General features: G+C 33.3%; 1 protein-coding gene and 3 non-coding genes across 4 annotated transcripts in view; 2 read left to right on the top strand and 2 right to left on the bottom strand.

Annotated features, from left to right (window-relative positions):
• LOC118202356 (carnitine O-palmitoyltransferase 1, liver isoform-like) overlaps nucleotides 1-22596 on the bottom strand; it is a 130135-nt gene that overhangs the window by 92878 nt on the left and 14661 nt on the right. The window lies entirely within an intron of this gene.
• Nucleotides 10062-10143, top strand: TRNAS-AGA (transfer RNA serine (anticodon AGA)). Its single transcript has one exon. It is a non-coding gene; the product is annotated as a tRNA-Ser (tRNA).
• On the top strand, nucleotides 14968-15049 carry TRNAS-AGA (transfer RNA serine (anticodon AGA)). The gene has a single exon. It is a non-coding gene; the product is annotated as a tRNA-Ser (tRNA).
• On the bottom strand, nucleotides 20848-20929 carry TRNAS-AGA (transfer RNA serine (anticodon AGA)). The gene has a single exon. It is a non-coding gene; the product is annotated as a tRNA-Ser (tRNA).

Here is a 22596-nt window from a genome sequence, read left to right as displayed (position 1 = left end):
GCCAATGAGAGACAGAAGCAAGTGAAAAGAAAATTGCCCCGCGGAAAAATTGAAGGTACAAAGAAAAAGAAGCCGTTCCACCGTCCAAAAAACAGAGTTCACGAACACCCCCAGAATGAAGAAGGGAGAAGGACGACGTATGTGGAAAAGACCGGGAGAAAGGACGGCAACTATAACCCGGCTGTGAAACGGAAGATTGACTCATCCGACAGAACTCTCCGCAGCAAAAGTCGCCGAACTGCGGAAGGGCCATCAGCGGCGGAGGAAAAAGTACAAGAAAAATTTGAACGGCCAACAACGAGGTCCAAGCAGGATCACGACAGAAGTTTCCCGGTTCCACCAAGACCAGCTGCCTTCAAACGGCCAAGACCACAAGCAGAGGACAGAAGGAAGATGTTCAAGGGTGGCCGTAGTGGTGAAAAACGGAAGCTTCCAGAGGAAAGCACTGAAGGGCGAGCCCGTACAAGAAGGAGGATCAACCAAGCTACGGTCTACAGCACCTTTAAAGACTGGGCCCAGAAAAGGATGTCTGAATATTACAAAGATAAGTAAAATTTTGTGTTACTTTACAAACTTAAGTTAATCTTTCATTCTTACTGCAAGTGGCAGATTTGAAGAAGTTTTACCTCATGCGAGGTCTACCTTTATCGCCAAAAGGGCGAGAAATGAGTTGTGACCGATTTTCTTATTATGTTTTTCAATTACTCGCGCGTAAAACTAAAGTTGATGTATAATAGCGTTGTATAAAGACTTAAATATTGTAAAAAGTTATTGTATAAATTTTATTTAAAACATTCTAACAAGAAAGAAGTTTTAGTCTGAAAGACTTTTTGAAATGTAGTATTATTTCAATGTAGAAAGAATTGGCACTTGCTTTGAAAAGAATAGAAGTTAACAATGTACTACTAATGTATGTTTTCAAATGTGTAAAATTAACGGCATCTTGATATGTTCTTGTATACATGTGAACTGTTATTTTGAATGTTTAGAAATAACGTGATATGGTAAAAGTGAAAGTAATGTTAAAAAATTTGTTATTCGTGTGACTGTAAAGATTAAATCATGGTGAATATGTGTTAAAGGTTGAATGATGTAGTTAGGCTCTCTGACGCTACACTTTAGAGTTAGCCACTTTCAGAATAGTACCTCAGGGTCTAGAGTTGAAATTAGGGTGTGTTAAGAGGTCTCGTATGTTGAATTTTAACACGTTAGTGTTTTGATTGTAGGAGGAAGTGTTGAACACATAGACAGAAACACATTTGTGTTTGGTGTTTTTACAACACATGTCAGAGAGCACGGGGAGAGATAATTAAAATAGTCATGAATGAAATAAGAATGTTAAGAAAAGTATATTCTATATGTTATTTGCAATGTCATTCTGTAACATTTCATTAAACTAGTTTTCCTTCCAGATCTCTGGAAGGAACCAGAATTGAATAAAGCTCCTGTTTTGATGCAGTACAGATGAAAAAGAAAAAAGATTGTTGTATATTCCGGGAGCTGCTATTGTAACAAATTTCTTTCTTTTAAAATTTTCTAGTTTCTAGCTAAGTTATGTTTGTAAAAGTTTGGCCTCGCGTTAATTTCTAGAGCTAAAAGTTTTCAACAAGGTCGTTTTAGACCTCAGTTTCAAACTAATTAACTCTGGCGGGAAGTATGTAAGGATCTTAAGTTTTACTAACGTTTATTTTATTTTAAATCTTTACTATCACTTCTTATTTTCTACTTCCGGCCAGAATTATAAGCGTGAAGGAGTTTATGCAAAGTTGTCTGGCGAACGCCAAGTATTTAAGTGTGGCCTTTTTGCCAAGCAGAAGAGAGGAAGCCGTGAGTTCGAAGCAGGCCGCTTACCTTAGAAGTTACGCAGTTGCTACTTTGCCTTCCAGGCCAGAGGTTTTAATCCTCTTGATAAATTAAACGTATTGTAGTGTTCACAGTCTCTGTGCTACATACGCTTCCTGTTATTATAAGGCCAATCTTATTCTAAAGTTAAATTAGAGTTTAGTTTTATTTTGATATCTTTTAAGTTAGACCCCGAGTGGAGGGTCATTGTATTCCGAAGTACGGAAGTCATTGTATATAAAGAAAAAAAATAAAGGGTTTTGTATACCCTTCGTCTTTATCCTGTCTACTTACTACAATTAGTGAACATAGCTTTAGTAAGCTCTCTGTTCTAGTCAGGTCATTGTATGTTTCCGAAGAAGGTTAGAAGAAACATTGAACCTGATAAAATTACCAATGTTTAATGACTTTACCGCTCGATCTGTGGTGAACGCACAGCTCTTGAAATTAGTCTTATGAGATGCTGTGTGTTGTACAATATATTAAAGAAGATAGAAGGTACAATATTAGTAAGCGCAAAAGTGCGCTGAATATAGATTTACATATCTGGTAAATGAATTACATTTATCTCTATGCAATCATGAAACATTAAATCACAAAAAAATAAGGGAAGAAGGAAATGTAATCAAAATATTAGGAGCATTTGCTATTATTTCTGGTATGGCTGGAAATTTTTATAAAAATTGTAAATGAGCTATACTATTAAGCACGTTAACTTGTATTATAAATAGCGACAGTTAGAGATATTATTAGCATAACTCAGCGTCATCTTTCCTTAAAAATAGCTTCATTGAAACCTAAACCTAAACTGAAAAATAAGATGCATACTAACGATTCATCAAACACGAAGACATTAGAAACATCTTCTGTTAACTAGAGTTATGATGCAGAACTTATTATCATTAAATACAAATTGGATGAATACAATACAACAATATACAAATTCTAATGTATAGCAAAAAGAAATATATAATGCAAGTTTAAAAAGAAACGGGTGAACAGGACATTAAAAATTTAAAGCGATGAATAGAGAATTTTTTTGTATAATTATGAACATGTTTCATATGTTCATAATGAATAATTAAACGTGTATGTGTTTAATTAAATTAAATGTGTTTCATTGCATATCGGTGAGAGAAGTATTGGAAAACAAAATAAATTTTTTACCATTTCTTATATTTCTTCAAATATGGAGTCTGTAAGAAAGTTAAGTAACTTCAAGTTCAGTGATTAAAAATTGGGAAAGTAAATAACGGCTTAATATGACATATATTATAACAATATTTGTATGAATTTAGAACCGTTTAACAAGTCGAATTTCGGGATTCAATGAAAAGAATTTTAAAATTAGATTAGAACTATTTACCTAAAATGTTGAATTTGAAATTTAAGATCTAAGAAAATTCATAAATATTTATATAAACAAAATAAATAAATAAATAAAAATAAACTGCGATGCAAATTAATATTAATACCGTAGTATCTTCTCTTAAGTCCGATATTTGATAGGTTGATTTAATATATATAGTAGATATACAGTAAGACCCCGCTTAACGCTGTTTCGTTTAGCGCTGTTTCCGTTTAGCGCTCTTTTATTTCAACTCGGGGATTCTCCGAAATTGCTCGCAGCACTATGGGGATTCCCTGAAATTTTGCGCAGCGCTAGGTTTCCAAATAACATATCCGAAACAGTGTAGTTGTGTTTCTTGCTTTGTGGACGCATTTTTATCATTTGAAACATTTGTTGACATTATTGTAAGTATAAATTTGTATAATACTAAAACGATTAATACAGTAACAAATATTATGATCTTTAGTTTTTATCATGGGTGATAATAAAAAACAAGAAAAGAAAGCAACCAGAAAAAGCATTTCACTGGAAATTAAAATGCATGTGATTAGAAGATTAGATTCTGGTGAACGTCAATCTCAAATCAGTGCTGCGTTGAATTTGGCAACTTCATTAGATTCAACATTAGATGCCTTCTTGACAAAAAAGCAGAAAATTGGAAACACAGAACAGACTGAATGATCTGACTGACTGAAAATTTTATTTGTTTTTTATAAGTATATTCGTTTATATTGTTTTTATTTTTGTAAGAAATAAATATTTGGTTTTATTTTTATTAAAAAACGTTATTAAATTTAATACCTAACCAATTTTCTATCCATCGTCCCCTAACCCCATTATTTACATGTTAAGATAGCCTCGTTTAGCGCTGTTTCGTATTACGCTCTACTTTGATGGAACTTATCCCCCGCGTTAAGCGGGGTCTTACTGTATATATATCAATTTCTTGTAGGTTCATTAATTTATCTGGTTTACATACGTCAAAACTGATATATTAAACATTACCCCCAATGTGAAGTTAAAAGTGGACAAGTAATGTTAAAACTAAATAGGAGAAAATTCAAATTAAACTCGGTTATTACACTTCTTAAAATTACATCAGTAAATATGCATGGTAATTTTAAGAAACACGATAACTCAGTTTAATTTCAATTTTTTCCTATTTAGTTTTTGACATTAATTGACCACTTTTAATTTCAAGAATTGGGAGATAATATTTTAGTACATTAACTATCGCTTTGCAAGATTTTAACTACTTAAGTCCCAAATTTCTTCTTTATATAATAATTGTCAAAAATAACATGTAGCAGCTAAATGTTGCAACTTGAACATTTTTTAATTCCTGTGGAGCATAAACAAGTTCTGACTCATCATTCTTTATTATAAAAATATAATCTGAGTATAAAAGAAAGTAATTCGTTCGTAATTTCATAGTTTCTTCTTTGTATGTCACCCTTTGTATATTAAAGTGAGGGACTGAAAAGTTGACCATTGTTAGTCGTCGAGGAGAATTGCATGGAGGTAGGAAATAACTTCCTTTCTTACCTCCTTAGAGAATTGAGGAGGGCTTCAATTAATTCCGCGAATTTGGTATACGATCGGGCAAGACATTTTGAAGTGAGTTTGCATAAAAGGGGCAATAATCCCTTTTGGGAAGGCCATGGAGGTAGGAAAGGGAGGAGGGACCATTCCGCGCTAGAAGTGAAGCACTGCTTTGAAGCTTGGGTCACCAGACGGGGTGTTCTTTGTTTACATTCAGAAGCTCGCTTGACAAGATTCTGATAGTATTTCGAACACGACAGTTCCATAGAAATCGAAAAAGGGACACTCTCGCATAAAAAAAAAACATTCATAGTGTAATGGACAATAGCAATTTGTATAGTTTACTGACATTAACGCAAAAATCACATCTTGGTTATTTTTCGATAACTAACAACAGCGATTTTGATTATGAATTTGTTTTATAAAATTCTAAGCTGTTGCACTACAAAAATATAGATTTTAAGAAAATTGCTAAAAGAGATCTGCCAAAATTTATTTTCTAGAAGATTTGAAAAGTTTGAAACTTGATGGCTAAATGTAAATATAAAATTATGTATGTTAAAATATTTGTAATTAGGCACATAGATCGGATTAAGTTTTTATTAAATAGAGTAACGCATGCAAGGGCTATCTGCCTAAAGAGAGAGATGCCATTGTGGAGGAATTTTGAAGAAAAACTGACCTTTGAGTGGGTATCAAAAATAATACTTATAAATTTTCATTCAAATTATATTCATATATATTTTTTATGTAAAACTTTCGGGTGTATGCTAAATTAGTGTAAATTACTTTACACGAAAAATATAGTGAATGCACAGAAATTAAAGATTTGCACATGCCGGAAATGATAAATAGGAAATGTGTATGGGTATTTATGCATGTGCTTGCAAAAAGCATGTATCTGCCTTTGACAAAATACTTAAATATTCATTAAATTATTTATAAATGTATTTGAAATGAAGAATTTATTCACTTATAAACAACTGTGAAAGTACTGTGAAGAAATCTAATCATTAAATGTATCTAATTTATAATAATTATAAATGTTATCTAAATGTATAATAACCTTAATATTGAATTGTAAACATAAATTGAAATCCTGTTGACAAATACGTTATAAAACTATTTAAGCAAGAATTGTTCGTATTGGAAAGCAATCTGTTAAAAGGTATTGTAAAGCAAATGCTATGAGATGCGCACTTAAGAACGTAATAAGGAGTTTTGGATTATGTATTGTTGAAATGAAGGGTAAAAAAAATCTGATAAGTATAATTAAAAGAATTATTCCCCTTACATTTTATAATAACTCAGTTACAAGTTTTAAATAATACTTCAAAAAAAAAAAAAAAAAACTTATTTTATTCCTTTTCAGAAATGTTATGAGAAAGTCAAGTACTATTTAAAGTATTTCGCAAATTCCTAATAATTCTCTAATTTAAAATGAACCGAATAGAGCATTAATTATAAATTGACTTATATTTTTCGATTTAAAAAAAGCCAAAAAATCATGTCATATTTAAGAAAGTATTTTAGGAAGAAGCTCTATAAATAGAAAAGAAATAATGCATAATTTTAATATTAATAATACAATAAACTTTGATCTTAATTTTTGTACCTTAACCGAATGAAATCGAATTACCTTATTTTATTTTATTTTTTTTTTTTCCTAATGTAATTAACGAAAACTTGTGAAAATATTTCATTCAAATTAAACCATTCTGAGAAAACTGTCCTGTGAAAAGTATAGCATTTAATTCCGTTCAGAATGAAATGTTGTTTAAAAATATGTTGTTTTCACATACTTAGGACTCTGAAGTGTTGTAGAAAAAGAAAATATATACATTGATGTGTATATTTGCGACGTAATTACAAAATATTTACACCCGAACGCGTCACATCCCATAGAACTCAATGGTAAATGACCCAATGTTTTGGTTACCACGTAGGGATCGCCGGTGCTTCAGAGCAGGGTACGGAGAAACTTGTTTAGGGCGACTCCATCTTACTTCCTACCTTCATGTTTGCATAGAAGGGGCAATAATCCCTTTTGGAAAGGCAAGGGAACGGCAGTGAAAAATCAAATGAGGTTGGTCAACCCCCCCCCTAGATCTATTATATTTAGGCTGTGTTAACATGGCAGAGGCGCGAGCCTCGAGGACAGGTCGTCTGACCTTGTCAGTGACGTCTGCAGTTCCTCGATTGTCCTCTCTCTGATCTTATCTTTACAGTCGTATTCGGATTTACTTAGCTTTCTTTTAACCCTTTGAGGGGCGTGGTCGCGCCCTGAAACCACCAATTTTCGAAATTTTTCCCGCTCTTGTTTCCAAACTGTTTGAGTGAAAACCGATTGATTACTTATCTTTTACCTCTAAATAACGCAAAGTTACTGCAGAACTATACATTTTTTAGGTCTTAGTATTTTAAATCGGATGCCTTTTAAAATTCATTTTCAGTGAGAAAAAATAACTTCCTTTTATTTATATTAATAACTTAAAATTTAAAAAATTTTTTATCGCACATCATTATTTCTATCATAAACAATAAAAATACAGCAATAATTAAACTGCGTACAGTAAGACCCCGCTTAACGCTGTTTCGGTTTAGCGCTCTTTTATTTCAACCCGGGGATTCTTCGAAATTTTGTGCAGCGCTAGGTTTCCAAATAACATATCCGAAACAGTGTAGTTGTGTTTCTTGCTTTGTGGACGCATTTTTATCATTTGAAACATTTGTTGACATTATTGTAAGTTTAAATTTGTATAATACTATAACGATTAATACAGTGACAAATATTATGATCTTTAGTTTTTATCATGGGTGATAATAAAAAACAAGAAAAGAAAGCAACCAGAAAAAGCATTTCACTGGAAACTCAAATGCAAGTGATTAGAAGATTAGATTCTGGTGAACGTCAATCTCAAATTAGTGCTGCATTGATTTTGGCAACTTCAACAATAAGGACAATTCTTAAGAATAAAGAAAAAATACTGTCATCGGCAACTGCAACTACGTCAAGCTCTGCAACTAGAATTACCCGTTCTAGAAATAACATTATAGAGGAAATGGAAAAACGACTGTCTATATGGATTGACGACGAAATTGAACGCAATATGCCATTAAGCCAATCTATCATAATGCCTTCTCGACAAAAAGGCAGAAAATTGGAAACCCAGAATAGACTGAATGATCTGACTGAGAATTTTATTTGTTTTTAAAAGTATATGCGTTTATATTGTTTTTATTTTTGTAAGAAATAAATGTTTTATTTTATTTTTATTAAAAAAACATTATTAAATTTAATGCCTAACCATTTTTTATCCGTCTTCCCCTAACCCCATTATTTACATGTTAAGATAGCCTCGCTTTGCGCTGTTTCGCATTACGCTCTACTTCGATGGAACGTATCCCCCGCGTTAAGCGGGGTCTTACTGTATATGAACAACCTGTGTATATTTATGGTATTTCGTTTGTGGTTTCAGGGCGCGACAACTGGCTCGCCCATTCCCCACTGCCCACCCATTCCCCTAGAGGCTCGGTGGTCGCGCCCTGAAACCACTGCTCTTTATAGTAATGATTGCTGCTTTGAAATAGAAGTGTTTATTTTCACCCAGATATAGATAAGGGGTTTTGAAATCACAGAGTTATTGTATTACCAAACAATACATGCATAAAATATTTTTCGTTTCCACACATTTTTCTCTGCTTTCAACATGCTTGCTCTCTATGCTAGTACTGCGATTTTCTAAATTATTTTGTGAGGTTCCAAAAAGTTGCAAATATATTTTTGAATAATTAAAAATAGAAATCGCGCAAAAATTTAATTAAATTTAAAATATTTTGCCAATATTTTATTTTTTGCTGTTGAGATTCAAAATGCCTCGCAAAGGGTTAGAAATAGCTGATGGATTAGCGTTACTTGAAGAATTACCTTCAGATCCAGAATCAGTGGTCTCTGAGGCTGAAAGGGGCCCACCAGCGGTCGAGCGGTAAAGTCGCTGAACACTGGTAGTTCGGTCCGAGGTTCGAATCCCGCGAACGGGCTGGCTGCATGGGCGTTTTCGTGGTTTTCCCCATGTGTACAGTGTATACGAGCCAGTTTCCCTTAGAAAGTCCTCCACGAAAGGCATCCCTCCCCTTAGGCAGATAGCCCTAGTGTGCTTTGCCATAATTAAATACACACACACACATACACACACACACTGAGGCTGAAAGTGGAGGAGAAGGAAATACTCCTTTACCCCCCTTCCCTCCTGCTTATGGAAATATAGAAGATGAAAGTGATGATTAGTCAGAAAATGATGATATAAATTTACCAGGTCCTTCCAGAATTGCAGATGTAACATGGAATAAAATGCAGAATGTAGTGAAATCGTGCAGTGTTGGCTTGTGCATGTACTAAAAAGATAAAACATGCTTTGAACATTTCCATAAGAAATAACTTAGTTCTTTGATATGAAAAAAATTACTGTGCTTTTTAATATTCTATTGATTTTTTTTTTATCTATTTATCCCAATTTCCTTATTATGTTCGTTCTTATATTTTCACTGCTGCAGAAAAATTACATAAATTATAATTTTTTTTCTGATGATATACTTTGTAAAATAAAGTAAAAAATTTATATTTGATGCAATTTTTAAACGCAGTTTTTTTTTTTTTTTAAATTCGCAAATTTCGTCATTCATTGGAAATGCGTAAAGAAAAAGGTAAGTTGCTTTTTCCTGCTAACTCAGTAAGTTTCAAAGTCCTAGACGCGCACTGGTTTCACAGCGGAACCACCATCCACAGATTAATGAGCGAGAGTAGATTTTTTTTTAATTCCTATATTATTTGTCTCTAGGATCATAATATTCGATTTCTAGTGATTTTAATTAAAAAAACTTTTAAAATAATATAGCGCGCGTCAAAGGGTTAACTGTTTGTTTCATTAAAATGTTTCTTAGTAATTAATTATAAATATTCTTAAAAGTGGTCTTTAAAATTACTAATATTGTATAAAAAATTAGACAACATTCCAATTGCGATCCAGTAACACGCTTGAATTTACCGCCCGCAGAAGTTGCCGCCCGGGGCACAGACCCCGGCTTGCCCCCCTCTAGATCTGGGACTGCTTGTTCCTGTTTCCTGGGGGGGGGTCTTCCAAAGCGCTCCGGCACTTCTAATTTTAGAAATTAAGCCATACTAGAAATTTTAAAAAATCTTTGAACTAATATAGAATATGCTGATATAGAACATAGTTCGTTTAACATAGCGCGAAAACTAACATGGATACCAAATGCACCTTTTCAACGGCGAGTACATATTTAATAATAAAGCAAGTACGCTCGAGTAGTCGTGGCCGAGTGGTTAAGGCGATGGACTAGAAATCCATTGGGGTTTTCCCGCGTAGGTTCGAATCCTACCGACTACGGGTTCGTCTTTTGTGGTATTCCTTAACTCTAGCATAATTCATGCTTATTAGTTCTCAAAAATTGAAAGAATTTGATTTGTTGCAAAATAATTTCCTTCCGTTGGACTTCAAATTTAATCATAATTAATTATTCTTACCGAAGTTATGGTTTTCTTTATGTGTAACGTGTATACGAGCCAGTTTCCCTTAGAAAGTCCTCCACAAAGGCATCCCTTCCCTTAGGCAGATAGCCCTAGTGTGCTTTGCCATAATTAAATACACCACACCTTACCGAAGTTAAGTTTAATGTGTTTTATTTCAAAGAAGATTTTATGCAGTTTAATAAAAAAAATCGAATTATTTGTAATATGAATTCGGATCTAAAATATCTGAATATTTAATTAGATATTCTAAATTTTATTTCATCTTTAATTCTTCGCTTGAACTGCAAGCAGCGTTTTTTAAAAAAAATTCACCGACTCAATTCGAGCAACTCATTTTAACTTTCCGACCTTGAAGCGTACGAATTTATCAGCAATACCCATAGGCCCTAAAGATGTAGGTGGATGCCAAGGAAGAAGTACACTAGTTCGGTTTGGTTTATTATGGCAATGCAAGCGAGGGCTATCTGCTTAAGGGGGGTGCCTTCGTGAAGGACTTTCTAAGGAGAACTGCCTCGTATATATATTACACATGGGAAAACCACGAAATCGGTCATGCAGCCAGCCTGTTCGTCGGGATTCGAATCTCAGATTAAACAACCCGTCTTCAGCGATTTTACCGCTCTTCCAATGGTGAGCGAAATACATTGGAATTAACGTTTTAAGGGCATAAATGTTTTCTGGTTTCAGAAAGGAAAACGACTACGTCCACGAAATATGACTTCACATTTTCGTCTTTAGAACATATCCCATAGCTGCAAACATTGAAATGTGAAAAAAAAAAAAAAAAAAAAAAAGACGGGATTTAACAATTATGCATTATTTAAAAAGTCTGATGCGGACACCACATGACTTCTTTGTACGGAATATTAAATTATACGCATTTTTTGCTGCATTTCATTTAAAAGTATTTCCTCGAATTTCATTAGACGTAGATTTCTCATTCAACTAATTTAGTTCTCCCTTCGCGGCAAGGCAAAAATGTATAAAACCTCAAAAACAATCTCCATTAAAAATTGAAAATTACAGTAAAAACATGAACACCAAATACAGTTAAAACAATTAATAAAATTGTTTAAATTAAAAATTAAGAGTTTCTTCGCAAAAACAAGCAATTCGTCCAGCGAGCTAGAAGGCAAATTTTTCGATGCACAAAATTAGAAGTTTACTTTTGGTCCCACTAGGCAAAAAGACACTGCAGGTGTAGAAACTGACTTAATTCACTATTCTGCTAAGTTTCAAATGTAAACAAATATGTCTGCTATGGTAAAAAAAATAGGCTTAGCCGCAATTAAACAACTTTTAAATTGTTGATAATTCTACAACTATTACATGCAGATTAACTAAAGGCTTAAAAACCTTAACCGGAACATAAGAATAACATAATTTAATAAATTTTAAAGCAAAAAAATACACAGTTTACCAACATATAAGAATTTTTTTAAAAAACTGAGCCTTACTCAGTAATATATATGCTTTTGGTGCGACCGATTTCAACGAAAAAAGGAGATGCTTAACTACAAGTTATAGCAGTCACATATAACGAGGAATTTTTCCACATGAACGTCACCGTGATCATAATTTAGCTGATATTTCTTATGTACATTCAAAAATTTTGAAGGAATGAAAACGATATGCTAAAGTCACTGGGTAATTTCTTTGATTATTTAGATTAAAAGTTATTTTCCTTTTCAATATAATTCCGTGTGGCAATTTAGAATCTAATTATTCTTCACCTGCTTTGATGATCCACCTTACAAACGCCTATAAAATACTATTTCAGGCGAAAAATACCGCCTCTTAAAATGTGCCACCAGGGGCGTACCGTTCGCATCTAGTTACAGAAGTGAGGGCGTTCCTCAAACGCGTTGTGGAATCATGGCTTTGTTATGAAAATTGAATTCTTTGCTGGAAACCTACAAAAAAATGTAATGTAGAAATTCATATTTTCAGTTCTCGTACACAAATAAATGAAAGCTAAAAACTAACATGAATGAGTTCTTTGTTTCGAAAATGGGAACAAGTTTAATACTAAAAAACATTTAGGTTGAGGAGCCGCGGCCGACTAACTAGAAAGCCACTGGAACCTTCTCGCATAGGTTCGAATCATACCGACTACGGGTGCGATTTTTGCTGTTTTCGTCATTTCGTGCTGAGCTAGTTTACGGTTGTTTGGGGGGGGGGGGGAAACTGAAAATCTTATTTGTCGCCAAGGGGGCTTTTTTTTTGGGGGGGGACGCTTTGTGCGTTACCTTTATTTATTAAATATCACGTTTTTCGCACTTAAACAATAAAATGCAATTCAACAGAAATATCACAAAAAATAATATTTTGTCACACAAAAGAATAAATGGGATTCTCGCATCAAGACCATTTTGTCCAAGTTTTTCTTATTTTTATTCACAACACATCTCATACATAAACATACTAGATTGAAAAATAATCCAAGGATAACTAATCAGGTAATCCGAGGAAAAGAATAAAGTATAAACTAACTTAGTTAAAAAAAAAAAAGTTACATTCCGAATTTTAAATATTTGTTTACATAAACATTTATCGCAAGGCCTGTCCGGAGAACGATATCAGACGATTGCAAACGCACGATCCTCAGAGATCACGTGATCATTTTATTTTCGGCACTTTCAAAAGTGAATCGACGCAAAATGCCAAAACAAAATTAATAGCATTTCTGGGCAAATTGTCCCTTTGGGCTAAAAATGTTTTGTATGTTCTTCACACCTGTTTGGGTCTTGTAAAAGAGGACCGTTGAAAAACCTACTTTCATTTTGGATTTATTAATGGTTCTTGAATTCATGGATCTGGTCTAGCCAAATGGCCAATGGAGAACAGTACCCACCACACTGTCTGGCGGGTGGCGGTCGCTACAGCAACAGGGCTAGTTTATTTCAAATAGGGACGAATTATTGTTATTTATTCGACCGCGTCTGGCGTGAGGGCTTAATTGCTAAATTAATTGACCTTCAACTGGACAGAGAACTCATTCTGCTAATCCATTCTTTTATCAGGGATCGGACATTCAGAGTCTCGGTAAAAAATGAATTATACAGCACTAAAATAATGACTAGCGGTGTTCCACAGGGCTGTGACTGTCCCTATACTCTATCTATTCTACGTTTCAGACTTTCCGAGATTACATTTAAATCATAACTCTATGCTAGCCTGTTATGCAGACGACACTGCCTTGGCAGTGAAGTCTGCTAACATCAATCATGCTATTCGGAAACTCCAAGACACTATTCCCTCCATAGAACAATGGTGTGGATATTGGAAGATACGAATTAACGCTCAAAAATCGCAGCTCCTACTCATAAGGAAAAGGAAGAAAAATGTTCCGATCAGCCAAAGTGTTTATCTTTTTAACGAGGCTGTGCCTGTCGTGAAACAAGCCAAATATCTGGGCATCACCATCAACGACAAGCTCACATGGCAGCATCACATCCAACAAATTAGAGATAAAGCGATTAAAGTCATGAAATGTTTATATCCCATGATAGGGAAATATTCAAAACTCGTTGGACAAGAAACGACTTATTTATCTAGCCACAATCCGACCCATCATGACGTACGCTTCGCCAGCATGGACTACCGCTACGAAGGGTGAAATCCAAAAATTACAAGTTGTGCAAAACCAATTTTTAAGAATTATCACAAATGCACACCCGTATGTGAAGAACAAACGTCTCCATGAAGATTTAAAAATGGATACAATAGTGGAATATTTAAGAACTAACATGGCATTTTATGACGCCGCTAAGGAGTGCCAACATATGAACATTTTCAACCTATTTCACTATGAAATTTTACACGAGGACAGGCACCTCCCTCCGTATGCCGCTTTTCTACTCGGTGGAACACACAAATTATGTTTTATTTATGTATTTAAAAACACAAATTATGTTGGAAAATCCAGCAGGATTTTCCAACATAATTTGTGTTTTTAAATTTACAGGGCTACGATGCCTGGATACCTCATCGCCAACCAGATGTCTTATCGCTCATCACGTGACATTGGTCACACCCCCTGCATCTGCTATCCTGTCTCCACGAGAACTACGTTCGGCATTTCCTTACCTGCAGCGCTCCTAGAAGCATCAACGTTCAATAGCCGGAACACAACCTGCAATTTCGCAGGTTAATCGCGGCAAATAAAGCAAGTTGGAGTTGGAGTTATTGTTATTTTGTTTTGGGGCACTGTTGGCTGAGGGGAAAGCATTCGTCATCATTCGTCTTCAAGACGCCTCTATGGACAATGGGTCAAGGCTCGGTTCTACGGCAGCAGGCAGTTGCAGACTAACTGGCGAGAGCTTTTCTTACGATAGATAGACTGCAACAACAACAACACAGTTGTTTTTTCCGATTATTGAAAGGGTTTCGCATACTAAATTCATTTATTTTGTCGTGCTTTTAAATACTTTAAAGCCGAGTTATACGGAAAGCATGTCTGGTTCCTCGGAACGTCATCAAACGTCCTCGGAACCAGTTATGGCTTTTGATAAAATACAGTTCCTCGTTAGAAGCCTACAAAATCTTTGAACTAATATAGAACTTAATGTTTTCAGTACGCATACGCAAGTAAATTAACACGAAAACTAATGTGAATAAGAAGTTTCCCTTTCTAAAACGGGAACAACATTAGTATTTAAAGAAAGCGAATCCCTCGTAGGTAGTCGTGGCCGAGTGGTTAAGGCGATGGACTAGAAATCCATTGGGGTTTTCCCGCGTAGGTTCGAATCCTACCGACTACGGGTTTCTCGTTTTAATGTATTTTTCAGTTTGAGTTTACGCTGAGCTAATCTATGACTTTCGGTTGCCGAATATTAAAAGAAATGCAAACATTGCAAAATAATTTCCTCATTAGAAGTTAAATTTAATTATTCTTATCAACTAAAGAATATGAACGATACAATACTCATCAACTTCAGAACTACTTTTCTAGAATAAGAACATAGACGGACATGAATATTTATTATTCATAAGAGGTAAGATATTAAATTTAAATTTTCTTTTTATGGTCTTTCATTTCAAAATCTTATTCATTTTAAAGAATTTCAAGTAATTATAACAAATAAATAATCTGAAAGAATTCAAATTTTAATGTAGCACCAGAGGGTTTCTTAAGTTTTTTTACATTCTCGCTGACACTTCCATTCTGTTCTTGGAGTCGGTCCTTACTAACACAACTTTTCTTTTTTTCCCCTCCCCCCAGCTTTGCTTTATTGTTAAAATGGCTTTCTTCGCACTTACGCCACAAACAACTCAACAGGAAAATGACGAAAATCTTTAAAAGCGGCATATGTTTGCAAGTGTTTCCGTACAATTTTTTTACATTCGTTATGTTATTTCTTTAAAAACTACTGCTCGCTTGACCAGCCGACTAAAATAGTTATCATAAAAAGAAAAAGTATATAATGATTTCAATGAGTCCAAGTTAATGTTCCTTCTTAGAAATATTTTTAATTACACATCTAATCCTTTTAATGACTTTTTATTTAAAATCAGTCATACTAAAAATAAAAATCTGATGTATACACCACATGACTTCCTTGTAAGGAATATTAAATTATACGCAATTTTTCTTGCATTTCATTTAAATTTATTGGATTGAATTAAATCTACTTCGCCGACAGCGCATAAACAACAATAGAATAAATGCATTCTTTAAAATTCACTCTAGAATTTGTTTAATATAGAAACACTCCGGCGCTAGATTCACTTAACAGTATTATATTTCGTTCATATTATAACTCAGAATGCACAAAATTTATATCATTTAAAGAATAGAATTATCTAATCGTTGCCACATGTTCTATTCAAATACAATAATAAAGCTAGAATGATGCATAAAAGAAATTAAGCAAACAAAACAAAAGAGAAACAATTTTTCACTGACGATTGAGTATTTCTCATTCAATTAATTCAGTTCTCACTTCGCGAGAAGGCAAAAATACATAAAAACTCAATATATCTATTAAAAATTACGAAGTAAATCTTAAACACTTATTTCCTCGAAAAAATTCCAGAAAGGATTAAGCATGATTTAATTGGCAATAATAAATGAAGGCGTTATCTTTGTTGCTGCGAAGCTAAGTTTCTCTAGATTGGCACCAAATCCACTAGTCTGCTGTTTCAAATGTAAACAATCAATGGCCACCATAAAAAAAAGGCTTAGCGGCACTTAAACAACTTTAAAATTGTTGATAATTCTAAAAATATTGCATACATATTTACTAAAGGCATAAAAACCTTAACCGGAAGATAAAAACAACATAATTTGAATCATTTTTAAAGCAAAAAGTTTACAATTTACAAACATATACGAGTAAAGAAACTGAGATCACTTAGCCGGGTAACAGAGTGGATATATATATATAAATATATTAATATAAGTTTGGTGAGGCCGATTGCAACCAAAATACGAGGTGGACATCTACACGTTATAGCACTCCTATATACAAAATTTCAACGTTCTGAGTCTACTCGTTTTTGAGTTATGCGAGATACGTAAGTATCTCGCATAACTCACGTAAGTACATACGTTCGTACAGACGATACGAAAAATTCTCTTTAGAATTAATTTTAAAGCAGTTTTATAATTTTTTTGGAGGAAACGAGTCTTTTATTCTGTTCTTACATACAGATATCACGCAAAAACATCGCTAAATTGCATTCGATAGCGGTCAAAATGGATATTTTCGTTGAAATATGCTGCCTGAAACTTTTCGCGATTACAATACTTCCTTTTTACTTCGTACAAGGAAGTAATAAAAAAAACTGCGTTTATTATTTTTTTAAATGGCTTAGTTTGTTACGCAGCAACCTTCTAGATCAAATTTGAAAGTTAAACATCTTAGGCTTTATTAAATGGCAACAATCTAGCCAGTGAAGAGGGGAAACATTCTCTTCGGTGGGGGTAACACGTTGCTTTCAAACAGCAAGCAACGTTTGTTAATTGAAACTGAAATACTAGAATTAAAAAATAAATAAATAAAATCTTATATAATACCCACAAGAGCTATTTTTTCATTTACAAACACAGCACACCTTTAGAATTTCCGATGGACAGTCTCGCGCGTTGAAGATTTTTTTTTTTTTTTTTTTTTTCCAGTGTTGCCATTGATCACTTTGAAATCGGAAATCGTTGAATTTGTTAATCAAAATTTCGTTAAAGTTTTACAAAATATGAAATAGACAAAAGAAATTCCAAATTCGCGCTTCCAGGTGCCCATATTCGTCTGGAGGACTTCAAAATTCGATGTATATCTAGGTACTGTTGCTTTTTGACAGTGCGAGAAACATACCTACATTCATGCATATTCTTCAGTATTTAATTTCTTTAAATATAATACAGGGCGATAACAATTGGTGGCAACAATTTGAAAGTGAAACGCACTTTTATAGTGAACCAATGTAAAATGCAGTTTCGTGACTAATAACCCTTTAAAATGAGAAAAATATTTTAATAAATTTATTTATTAAATTAAAATTTTATTTTAATATTGGAGAGATTAGGGACCGTACAAATTGATGTAATATTCAAGAGGCTTTTATGAATATCTGAATAATAATTGCTATTAGATGCACATTGTGCGGCTATTATTTTACTTAAATTCATTGCACCATAATTAATTATATAGATTCCGAGAATACAAGTATTCAGACTACCTACTACCTATTTAGATACTCAAAAAATACGAATAATTAATTAGGTAGCGTTTTCCTGTTCTCCAAGACCACTAGATTTCGACCGGATAAGACTAGTAGTTGGATCCGGATTCAAATTCCGGAGAACGGGCTGTTCGCAGGGGCTTCCATGGTTTTCTCACGTGTAACTTGTATACAATCAATTTTCCTTTAAAATAATTTGGCACGAAGGCATCTTCCTCTCAGAAAAATGGACCTAATATGGTTTGCTCTAATCAAAAGGCTTGCGAACGGAGTCGACATTGACCCCTTGGAGGGTGGGGGTCAATGAAATTTTAAAGGGCGTCAGTGATGATCCAGCGCTCGGTTAGGGGTCGACACCCGAATACGCAAAATAAGAATTTAAAACATTTGAATCAGTAAATAATTAAAACATTCTTGTTCTTTTCCTTCCTTTATTTAGAAAGGAAGGATTTAGATAATAATTTGAAGTATAGCAAGGAAGCTTACCCAAGAAAAAGATGCCTTCGTAGAGGATTTTTTAAAGGTAAGGCTCATATTCATGTTGCACATGGAGAAAATTGGTAGTTCAGGAAGAAGAGCAAGTAATGTGGCTAATTCTTCTTTAGTCTTTATAATTATAATAATTAAAAATATCTGACGTGTTCACCACATGACTTAATTAAAAAAAATTAGACTTAGCCGCAATTAGCACCACATGACCTATTTTTTCTTTTTTTTCGGTGCACAAAACTGAGAGTTTTCCCACTCGGCAAAAAGACACTGAAGGTGCAGAAACAGACTAAATTCACTATTCTGCTAAGTCTCAAATCTAAACAAATATGGCAGCTATGGTAAAATAATTAGGCTTAGTCACACTTAAACAACTCTTAAATTGTTTATAATTCTACAGCTATTGCATTCAGCTTAACTAGGCGTAAAAACCTTAACCAGAAGATAACAACAACATAATTCAATCACTTTTAAAGCAAAGAAGGCACAATTTACCAACATCTAAGAATAAAAAAACTAAGCTCATGGAACCGAATAACAAAGTGGGTATATATATATATATATATATATATATATATGAGGTGTGTATTTATATACTGCTGGTACGGCCGAATGCAACCAAAAAGAGAGGTGCACAACTACATTTTATAGCAGTCCTTTGTACAAAATTTCAACGTTCTGAGGCTACTCGTTTTTGAGTTATGCGAAATGCATACATATATACGTATGTACGTGCGTCACGAGAAAAAAATTCTCTTCTGAATCCATTTTAAATCCTTTTCACAACCCGTTTTGGGAAAGAGTCTTTTATTCTGTCCTTACGTATAGATGTCACGCAAAAACATCGTTAAATTGCATTCGATAGCGGTAAAAATAGGTATTTTGGTTAAAATATGATGTAATTTTGATGTATGCAGAATAAGAATAGCTAAAGCATAAGCGCGCAGAATTGCAAGAAACTCAAATCAAAAAGTTGATTTATAGATTTGACCCAAATAAATAAAACGAACAAACCAATTTCACTAAAACTGTGTATAAACAATATTTGTTTAGTTTAAAAGCTTATAAAAATTCAAACGAGTTTATTTTCTTATTCTGAAAATTAATTTGCGGAGTTAAGAAATTTAAAATAAATTTACTGTTTAATTTTGCCGAGAAAACTGTTTCGTATTTGCTTTACGAGGATAAAAATTTCTTTTCCTACAATTTTAAACTGTGTTATCTTTCTTCGTAGAAAGTAAAGGATAAGTATTTTATTCGCAAAGAAATTTCGGTTACTCCGTACCCGATCTTTTTGCAATCTTAGGTAGTTCGCAGTCGTATGCTTCGAATTACAGAAGTGTTTTAAATGACGAAAATATAATCTTCTGGCAATGTCATATTCAAAATAATAATAATAATAGTAATTTTGGGTAAATAACGAAATCTAACTTTTAATGTGGTCTCCCGTTTCTTATACTTGTATTTTAAAAAAGTTTTAATATTTGTTCTGAAAAAATAAAATAACAATAAGTTTGACTCCCGTGTGACAAAAATTAAACGGGTTATTTAATTTCAAAATTTGAAGTTTTTGGTGTCATTTTCAACTTGACTTGAGGAATTACTTAATTTTAATCAAGTCAGAATAATAAATGCAGTGCAGACAAAATATATATATATATGTAATAATAAAATTCCATAGTCAAGAATACACTTAAAATTCTAACTGTATGTTCTTTTCATTTTTAATGGCGACGTTCTCTTATTTGAAAGTACGTGGAATTAAATCCACAGCCCCGTAGTCAAGTTGTTTTTTCCGCCTTTTCTACACGTACAGTTATAGAATGTTCTGGAAATATTTAAAGCGAACTGGATTGGCTGACGAGGCTGACGTCATTCCTTGGAAGCTCCGCCTTTCCAGAGTCTATAAAAGGACTCGCAAAAGAATATCGGCGGCTTTTTCTTTAATGCAACGATGCAGCAAACTTCATACAAAACGTTATTAGTAATTCTTTTTATTTACTCCGGATATCTGATTTTGTAACTGCCATTTCTCCTGAATAATAATAAATGGATCCTGTTTTCTTAAATTTATCGTCTGATAATTTAAACTACGACTAAAGCTGATACATCACATATATATATGTATATAATTTAGTAGGAAACAAGGAAGATATCCACATCATATTTCTTGAAATAAAACACGAGAAGCGAAAAATTAAAAACAGTCAGTCACATTTTGTGAATAATAATAAGAATTTAATTATTAATAGTCGTACTGCAGTGACCAAGTTCAGATAAAACTTCTACTCTTTTGAAATATCAAGAAAGGAAATTTTTCTGCAATAATCGAATGCCCTTTCAATAACCAACAGTAAACGTGAACTGAGAACACCGCAAAACAGAAATCCGTAGTCGGTAGGATTCGAACCTACGCGGGAAGATCCCAATGGATTTCTAGTCCATCGCCTTAACCACTCGGCCACAACTACTCGAAAACCTCCACTTTATTATTAAACATGTTCTCGTTTCTGAACCGTTCCGTTTAGCATCTATGTTAGTTTTCACACTAAGTATGTTAAACAAAGGTATGTTCTATATTAACATATTCTAGTTCTATATTAGTTTAAAGACTTGGAAGCACTTCCGCAAAGAACCCGGTAAATGTAAACATCGTCAACTTTGGCGATAATAGTTCAAACCTGGTAACCCAGCGGATTTATCGTATTCGCATGTTCGAAGTTTGCAACCATTCCTCTTGCGTTCATTTTGTTGAATTATCACTGTCGTTGTTCCCATTTGCAGATTTATATTATTCTTCTCTTATTTATTATTATTTCTCTGAATTTTTTAACATCGAATAGATAGAAATATTTTCGTAGATAGATGCCGGTTCTCGGTTCGGGATGAAAGGAAGAAAATACGGCGGGAGGGGTGAATGCTAATTTGTAACACGGCCGTTCACGTTGTGTTCTTAATTATTAACAGTTTTAAGAACCAGCAATTTAAATAACTAAGTAATGGTTTCTTTTTTATTATTGGTTATTGTCATCTAAAATTATGAGAATAAATCCATTTTCTGGCGTAAAATTTTAACAAGATAATATATTGTTAATGCTTTTCTAACAATAATCTTTCAGAGGATGGCAGGTGTGACATAAATAGATGATTAAATTGAGATACAAAATATTATTGATTATCTAAGATGACAGAATAGTTTGATGCATCACCATGGTCATCAAAATTAGCAAACCACTGCTGGTGTAAGGAATATATTGTTTTCTGTGTTAACTGGAATTTAAGACAAATTTTTTTCGTTTATCACGTTTAACCGGTTAATTTCAGTACATTAATACTAATTTATATTTTTCAAATGAATTTTTATTTCCGTTATAAATGCTTATATTTATAACGTCTTATGCTTAATATATTCTTTTCTGTGCTAACTTGAATTTAATACAAATTTATTTAGTATATCACGTTTAACCAGTTAGTTTTACATCTACATGCTTATTATCTGTGAATTTTTAGTACCATATGCTTAATATATTGTTTTGTCTGCTAACTTGAATTTATATGCTCTAAAAATCACGTTTACAAAATATCACGTTTGCGGCTCGGCTCATCGCCGATGAACCGCGAGCTTGGCGAGTAAAAATGCAACGGCGCCAACGGATTCTTTCCCGAAGCGCCAACGGGTTCTCTGCGGATGAAAACCGGTTTCCAGCGAAAAAGAGAATTCTTCGCTAGAAATCGCTAGAATTTCTCAATCATGACTGGGTAATATAATATAATTAATTGTGTCTATAATTATCTTACCTAACAATAAAAGGCCATTGATGGGATAAGAAAAAGGAGTTGAATTTTCTTTCACGAACTCGAAGGCCTCATATCCTCGAGGTTCTTCAAGTTTTTTTAAAATTTTAGATTACATAAATAAGAATGAAAAAGTATATGTACGATGAAGAAAGCATAATTTGCCGCATTTTGCATTTATTTTAAGATAAAAATAAAGTTTTGAGAATTTAAGATAAAAATGTCTTACTTCGAACAGTTTTTCAAATCGTCGAGTTTGTTAAACAAAAATTGGTTAAATTAGTACAAAATATTTAAAAAAAAAAAAAAAAAAAAAAAAAAAAATGAAAATTAAAAAATAAAT

The sequence above is a fragment of the Stegodyphus dumicola genome, chromosome 10, assembly GCF_044657685.1.
Source record: "Stegodyphus dumicola isolate Sdum_Otavi_A_Nest chromosome 10, ASM4465768v1".
Classification (NCBI taxonomy): Eukaryota; Metazoa; Arthropoda; class Arachnida; order Araneae; family Eresidae; genus Stegodyphus; species Stegodyphus dumicola.
The sequence above is the reverse complement of the archived record's forward strand: the minus strand, read 5'-3'. Positions and strand labels throughout refer to the sequence as shown.